The sequence below is a fragment of the Manis javanica genome, chromosome 8, assembly GCF_040802235.1.
Source record: "Manis javanica isolate MJ-LG chromosome 8, MJ_LKY, whole genome shotgun sequence".
In the NCBI taxonomy this organism is placed as follows: domain Eukaryota; kingdom Metazoa; phylum Chordata; class Mammalia; order Pholidota; family Manidae; genus Manis; species Manis javanica.
Window position 1 is genome coordinate 70590460 of NC_133163.1, and position 8403 is coordinate 70598862.

General features: G+C 33.1%; 1 non-coding gene across 1 annotated transcript; it reads left to right on the forward strand.

Moving 5' to 3' along the window:
• The first annotated feature begins 7076 nt into the window (after positions 1-7076).
• Positions 7077-7182, forward strand: LOC118968585 (U6 spliceosomal RNA). The gene has a single exon (XR_005056319.1). It is a non-coding gene; the product is annotated as a U6 spliceosomal RNA (small nuclear RNA).
• The last annotated feature ends 1221 nt before the right edge of the window (positions 7183-8403 follow it).

Below are 8403 nucleotides of genomic sequence, written 5' to 3' on the forward strand. Positions count from 1 at the left end.
TTGTTTCAAAGTCATCTGTTACAATCTTGACTACTAACCAATTTTATTTTAATTATAACCCTCACTTTATACAATTTCTTTTATAAATTAAGGTAATGCATTGAGATAAAGTGTCTGGTTGTTGTTAAAACCTTAGTAAATGTTTATTTTTTTTATTATTCTTTTCAGTTGAAATAGTTATAGTAGAAATTGTTTTAGAAGTTATATCAATGCAACTTGCAGGAGTATCTGGGAAAAAAAGTCAGCTCAGGGAAGCCAAATGAAGTTGGAATGTTGGTGTGTTTGACTTACTGTTCAATCATATCACATTGTAAGATTGTACTTTCAAAAACAGTTCACAATGATGGCCTAGTTGTGATAAAGTTACTCAAGAAACAACTCATCACTAAGTGATAATTATTGAAGCATTTTCTTTTCTGGAACACAGGAAGTATAACCTAAAGACAAAGACTGCCTTCAATATAGTAATAAATAGGATCTGTTAATAGCCAGTGTTAAGTAACATATGTTCAACAAAAGTCATTCTGATAAACATATATGCATCACACTAAACCTATAGGCACACTTCTTAATTTCAAAATTTACTACAAACCTACAGTAGTCAAAGCAGTTCGGCACTGGGATAAATGGATCAGTGAAAGAAACTGCCCAGAAATAAACCCACACATATACAGTCAATTGACTTTTGGCAAGGGTGTCAAGAGTAGACAATGTAGAAGACCCTGTCTGTTCCCTTTGCAACCTAGTCCAACTTAGAAAATATTCATCCCCCTTTACATAAAAAGGCTCTGTATTGTTTCCTTGGTGAAACTCCCTCTGTGTCTGCCCACGCCCCACTCTCAGACGTGTACTTTTGCTTTTCTCTTTACTCTTATTTTCCAAATAAACTTCTAAAACTCAAATGCATTTGAGTCCATTCTTGAATTCTTTCTCATGATAAGAACAAGAACCCATATTTTATATGGGTGACAAACCTATATTCTAGTCACACAATTACTTGCCCTCAACAGCTGTAATAAATTCTACCACCATCCTACCACTTCAGCAAAATTCTCTCATGACCACATTCTATCTGCTTTTGTAAGAAGTCTTGAAGGATAACAAAATATTAAGTAGGCACACAAAGAAAGAAGGGCACTTGATGAAAAGGAAAAATACAGGTAAACATATAGTCAGTAATGGAGAGTTCAATGTGGCTGAAGCACCCAGGGAGGTAGTAAGGGAAGAGGCAAATTATGAGATAAAGTATTGGGCAGGTCACAATGGATCTGGCCATCAAAGTTTGCCAATATTTTAGATGGCAAATATAGTAAATTGGAAGTCATTGTAAGAAAGTTTGAAGGGATTTTTCATGAATGAGTTTATTTTGTTAGAAATTGTTCCTCACAGATGAATTATAAAGGATGAACTATAGAGAACTTGATAGAAGTGAGACTGCAGGATCTTTGGTGCAATGCTGTGGAAAGAACCACCACTCCACCACTAAAGAAAACAGGAAAGTAAACAAGAAAAAAAAACCATATATAAAATATATATTTGTGTGTATATAGAATTTTCTTTCCCCAATTGGAGGAATGTATGTTGACTTTAGGTCCTGTATCACTACATTATATAGCAAAAAGAAATCTCAATGAAGTTTCACAAATGTGCTTCATTAAAAATGTCTAGAAAATGTTCTAAGAACATCCTAAGTATTATTTTTCTTAGTCAAAAGCTGAAACAAACAATTTCTGATTTCTGTATCATAAAATGCTGGGATATGTGTATGTGCTCCTTTGGGTTTATGCTCCTTTTCCTATGCTAAATAATACTCATAATAAGCAAAAATAACTTAGCTTCTTGCTCAATGAAATACATACAAAAAGACTAACTTTCTAAGTCTTACTCCAAGACACTTGCTCTCCGATCCAAACCTATTATTTCTGCCCAATACCCACCAGTTTTCAGACTTAGAAAAATCACCATGTAATCATCTAGCTCAGGCTTTAAAATCTTATCAATATCCTTTCCTGAATTCCCTCTTCTGAGACGCTACCTAAACTATGTTAAGACTGTGTTCTAAGACCATACTGTAATAAGTGTAATAAACCTAGATTTACTTCATCAATATATCTTGCCAGTAGTCTTTTGGGAAGTTTGTCATACGTTTAAGGTATTGATGCCAGTGACGTATTTATCAGTATTAACATTATTTATTTATATTCAATCAGTGCTGGGAAATATTCACAACATATATAAAGATTTTAAACTGAAGCACATTGCCCTGGAATCATTGATTTTTAGGACATTGGAAGCCAAATCACCAGAAGGATATGGCATTGAGAAACACCTTTCTTTTCTGTTAGTAAGCTCTATGAAGGATGTCTGTCTGTCTTTTGTAGGCACTGGTATAATCTAGGTCTCATATTATAAGGGTACATAGTAGTAACTGAATACATTGTTTAATAAGAAAAAGTACCATTGAAGTCATCAGCATCCTAAAGCATGAATTTAACTAAGATTGGTAGTGTTCCTGTATACTTAGGATTAAATGAAAATTTATTTCAGGAAGATAACTAACTATATACTATTTGTTTAGAGACCAACCAGTGAAAAACTGCTCAGTGGTTACCAGGCTCTCATATTCTTCAGAGAAAATATGATCTTGAAAAACTTGTATATAGGTAACAGATTCTATCTGATGCTGTTAAATGAACAGCACCTTGGGGACAAGGACTGGAAGCTAACCTCCTGTGTATTCCTGGAATAGTTTTAATACAAAATTAAAAGGAAGTAAGCTTTTATAAAATGAGTGTGATACCATAGAAATAAGTAAATAATAACTGTTATATTTTATCTACACAAAATATGGTTCTTATTAAAAAATAGAACAAGAATTTGTCTTGAGAACTAACTGTCCTTGTTTAGAAACATCTGTGATGGAGAAAAAAGATCAGTGGCAGAGTCTACATGGAGAGGAAAATGAAAGAAGGGCTAAATTCCTTTGCATGAAAAATGCATAGAACCTTTTTGTTAGTTTCTTTCATGATTTCTCCACAATGAGAAGAAAGAAGGAAGGGAGGAAAAACAATCAAAAAGATGTCATGAAGACAGACATTATTTGAGCAGGTATGACAAGTGAATAATTACCAGTGAAGACTAGAAAGAAAAAAAACTACTTTTATAACAATGAATGCTATTATTTAGTCTTAAATGTACTCTATTTTGGGGATGTTGTTACACCACTTCCTAAATTGTTCAGTAAATTATGCAGCACACACAGATACTATACGAGATTGTATATGTTGTTTCATGAATGGAGAGCTTTACACCCAAGTGTGTGTGGAATGGGAAGCAATGGTAGGGTACTGACTTGATCCAAGAAATTAATTAATTTGTTGATGGAGAAGCTTTGAGCCAGAGATGACTATAATGATGTAAGCCACACAAGTATTTACCCTAATCTTGAGGCAGAATTCGGTGGGTATATATTGTCATTGAATTTTGGCATACTGTATATAGATATGAGTCAGTATCATGTATAATTTAAGAGTAGAATTAACAATAGATGAGAGCTAAGCTAATTTTAAATGAAAACAAAATGTTAAAGCAAAAACAACTAGAAAAGTGACTCTATATATGGAGCATGCTAAAATGAAGGATTTGCATGTATTTATTTATAGGTGATATACATAAATATTTTTTCAAATCCTACACAGTCTCATGCAAAATTGGAGATCTTAAAGTACAGTCCAGATACAGTATATCATTAGTTATCATTTATATTAGTTTTATATTATAAAATGTAGTCTCTGATAATCTAATTTCATGTTTACTCATTAAAAATTTTTTTTCATGGGTATAGAATGTCTTGGGGAATGCAGATTTTATAGAATAATGTAAAATGATGAATTACACAATGAAATTACCATATTCAATTAGATTATGATCTTTATAAATTCTACCTCCAAACTTATGACTCCACCATTAAACAGAAAATTCAATACCATCAACTAAAATTTGTTCAATACTCTAATTTGTTATGTAGTTATGCTCCTCAGGAATATTATTTATTGACATCGACCTGTTTGTAAATACATATATTTAAATTCTATTTTTATAGCCTGTAGGATATATATCTAGTCTCTTCCAAAAACTGAGGCAATAATGGAAAAGTAAAAAATGTAGCATGCCGAATTCCTTTTAGAGCATGAAAGAGAAAATAGAAGAGAAACGGGGTAGAAAAGAAGCAAGTAAGAAATATAAGGGAGAAAAATGAACAATGAAGACTGAGAAAGTGAGAAGGGCAGACACATTGAATATATTATCACACCAGTTTCCATTGTATAGTATTAAATAACACCTTCAGGTTCTCTTTGAAAGAACTTGCAATTTCTACACTATCCACTTGTAAGCCCTCAAGAGGATTATTTTTAAGTCTGAAATGGCCAATAACAATTTGTTTTCCATTTAAAGCCAGCTATTTTATCTGTATTTTGGAGAGAGAAATGGATGGAAAACAAACAAACACTTTTTGAGCCACATTATCTTGAATGCAAAATCAAATGACTAACTCTACATTTATTCACAGGGAAAGCATTACAAGGTTTTTTAGCACTTCTTTTCTAACATTCTTCCTTTGGGAAAACAAGTGATTCTCTATGCCAAAATAGTGTATGACCTGATTATTCATATCGAATGTATCCACAGGACCACTGTACAGTACCATAAGATGACTTTTTAAAAGCAAAAACCTTGATGAGAGATTCTGAATTTAGAATTTCTTAAATTCATCCCCTGAATTTAGCAACAGCTTGTAAGTAAAATAAGGATAAGACTGGTTACTGAGTACGTAAGAACTCAGCTTCTCTTTGAAATAGATTGGAATTTTCATGCCATCCATTTGTATGGCTGTTTAATGTGTTTTTAAATTAAATTCCAAAGGGAAGAACTTGCCTCTCTTCCCACCAAAAAAAAAAAAGCAAAATAAAACAGACAAAAATACTTCATTGAACTTACTGGTAGAGAAATACAACTTTCAAAATTACAAAAGAAGGAAAAAATGCTCTCTATATATTCTTATTTACCTTTTATCTGTAAAAGGATGAAAAAACCATTAATGGAATTAAGAGAGAAAAATTGAACTTTTTTTATTAATATAAGTTATGTCCACAGGACACCAATGAAGCAATGAGTTTAGAAGAATTAAAAAAGGATTTGATTTAGTGAATGGAAAGAGTATCTGTACTTATTTTAGCTGGGAATAAAACAAAGCCTTTATGTAATAAACTCAGCTATGCTTTGCTTTGAGTTATTAGATATTCAGCTAGAGATAACCTATCCTTTAATTCTGGTGGTTTACTCTAAGTAAATTTATATCAAAAACAACCAGGAGAGCTTTTTTCAGGTTCAGAAATCAAATGAAATAATCAGTGAATACCTCCTATCTTGAAATTAAAGGGTTCCTATCCTGATGAAAATCTTATCACTATTCCTTAAACTACTATAGGGTAATACAATGAAAAGAACTGTGATAACTTTAAACCCAGGTGGCATTCATCAAACAATAACCCAAGAGGGAAAGGACCTATATCACATTTCCAACCCTTTGAACCATCTACTGATCTAATGTATCTTCCTCTTTAAAATGTCCCAAAAGATATAAGATGTCCCCGTGCTTATAGGATTTTGAAGTTTTATTTTAAGGAATCAAAAGAAATTTGCTCTGTGAGCAGGTTTTTTAATTTGGCTTGAAGCCTCTGATTCAGGGAATAAGCAATCTTCTTCCGACTCTCTCTTTGACGGAAGAGATACCCCCTTTCAACCTATACCTCTTGGTTGCCAATACAAAACAATGAACTCAAGACCCAATATACCTTGTCTTAAAAATTCATTTAGAAAACAATCACTCGATTCAAAGTTCATCTCCTTCCTTTATCAGAAATTGCTGGAAATATAATTTTGCAGCAAGCCTTTCCTTTCTTGTCTTGAAATATATTGAGGTAAATATAAAGTCAATGATTAGATAAATGTAATGTCTTGGGTTGATGCCACAATGCAATATTCAATTGTGTGGTCAGTACTGATGGATGGTTTGTGTAGTTACTCAGCTGTATAATGGGACAAATTCCCGTGACTCTATTTAAATACCATGTGGCTCCTCTCAATTAATATTACCAAAAGTACTTTGGCACAAATACAAAATGTATGAGGGATTAGTGCTGGAGCACACAAGTGCAGTCATCTTTGCTCTGTACAAAAATTCTCCTTTATAAATAAACTATCTGTGTACAGTTTATTTACTGAACTGCCTTGAATGCACTAAATAACACAAGGATTATTCCTCTAAAAATCACTATGAGGTTATAAATAACGTGAGCTAAGTAATCTCCTACAGTAAAGGATTAAACCTTGATGAAGTTAACACACATGCAGGGCATATACACAAGCACTACAGCCATAAAAACACATTGTTTATAAAAATCTTATCTTAATGGCTTGGAAACATTTTTTTCTCTATTTCCTGCCATGAAGGGGCATATCATTAAATATAAAAGTTGGGGAAAGGAGAAGAAATGACTTTCTTTGAGAAGGAAAAAAGAAAAGAACAATACTGGTAAGGTCTTTAGGAAGTATTTTCTGGAAATGTACAGGCTAAATTTTTGGCACACTGGAATCTAGATTGCATAACATAGGTATGGATCAAATGATACAATGGTAAGTTCCTTTTTTCAAGTTCTGCTTCCTGGGATGGCTGTTCTTAGGTAGGTATATTTCACTGTTATTTAGAAACCCATGATTATCAGGGACAATATCCAGTCACTATCATGTACTTCAGTGATAAAAATGATAAATTTTCAGTTTATATTTTTAAAATCAAAAAGTTTAATATTTTGTAAAACATTTAACATTTAAAAATTATCAATATACCAACATTTTATTTTCTAGTGTTCTCAACTCCAGCACAGGATAGTTAGTGATTAGAAAGATTTGTCATCTCTCCTATTGAAATAGTAAGTGACTACTATTTGCAACACTTAAAATAATTATTTATTTACTTAGTTATTAGTACTCATATTAATCAAAAACCTATAGTAGTACTCCTTTCATGGGCACATATACTAAAACTGGAATGATACAGAGAAGATTAGCATGTCACCTGCTCAAGGATGACATCAAATTCATGAAGTATTTTACACACACACACACACACACACACATACACACAACTGTGTAACATCTTGTTCCTTAGCATGAAAAAATATCTTCATACATTTTTAGAGGCATATGTTATGACAATAACTTACAAATATGGGTATATTATAAATGTTTTTGTAATTTTATAATTTTTAAATCACTCATTGTAAATGTTTTTTAGAAATTATCCTTCAGAAATATTTTATATTTTTCTCTATATTGCTGGTATTCTATAATCACATAATCCTTTGTTTGGGTGTTTTTTTTCTCTCTAAAACTTTTTATCCTTATTTCTGGGGTTACAAATCTACATAACAATGGTATACCTTGGCTGGGACTATTTTAATTCATTGGGCTAGTAGTTGGTGAATGCCTTTTCAATATGGAATCATGGTTAGCATTACAGGGACTTTTATGAATTTTTTTAGTTTATCCCCACTCCATTTTCCCTGACATTCTAGAACTTTTATTAGAAAACATTTAAACATGTATCTTTCCTCCGCTACTTTTCATCTCTTTGACTTTTTTCCTACTTTGTAGTTTCTCGTACTTTATCTTTCAAACTTTCTACTAATTTTTTTCAAATAGCCACTAATTCTATTGTTTTGAAGGCAATAAACACCTTCTCCTTTCTTCTTGATAAGAGTCACAGATTTTTTTGTCCTGCTTTTGTTTTCTTCTCTTTCATCCCCTCGGTTTCTTCTGACTTTTTTTTTTCTTTTCTTCTCTTGTTGGAGGCTTTGCAAATTATGGGAACCAGACAAGTTTAGACTGCTAAGAACTCACAGGACTCGCAATTATGCTTAAGAATCTACAGGTTACTGTAAAACATGAATACAAAATAGCAGCAGCATTGACATAAAGAAATGCATTTCCACCGAAGGATGCCTCCCAGGTACGAACCAGGACCTGGCACCAGCTGTCCTCCACAGGCAGGGCTGTACTGGAAGCGCTTTCTCTTTCATATCAGAAACCCCCCCACCCCCCAGGTAGGCACCCTACATCTTGGGAACCAAGACAGGCACGCACCACCACGCACATTTTTGGGAAGTAACCAGCTACGCTGTCTCACTCAAACCATCACCTCTCTGTCACCAGTAAACACTGCTCACAAGCCGGGACAAACCACCGGAAACTCACCTGGCCCCTCAGCTCAAAAGCAGTACTATTATTCATCAGTACAATTCATTCCTGAGTAGGAGTCAGTACTTTCGCGGCACAGCTCTA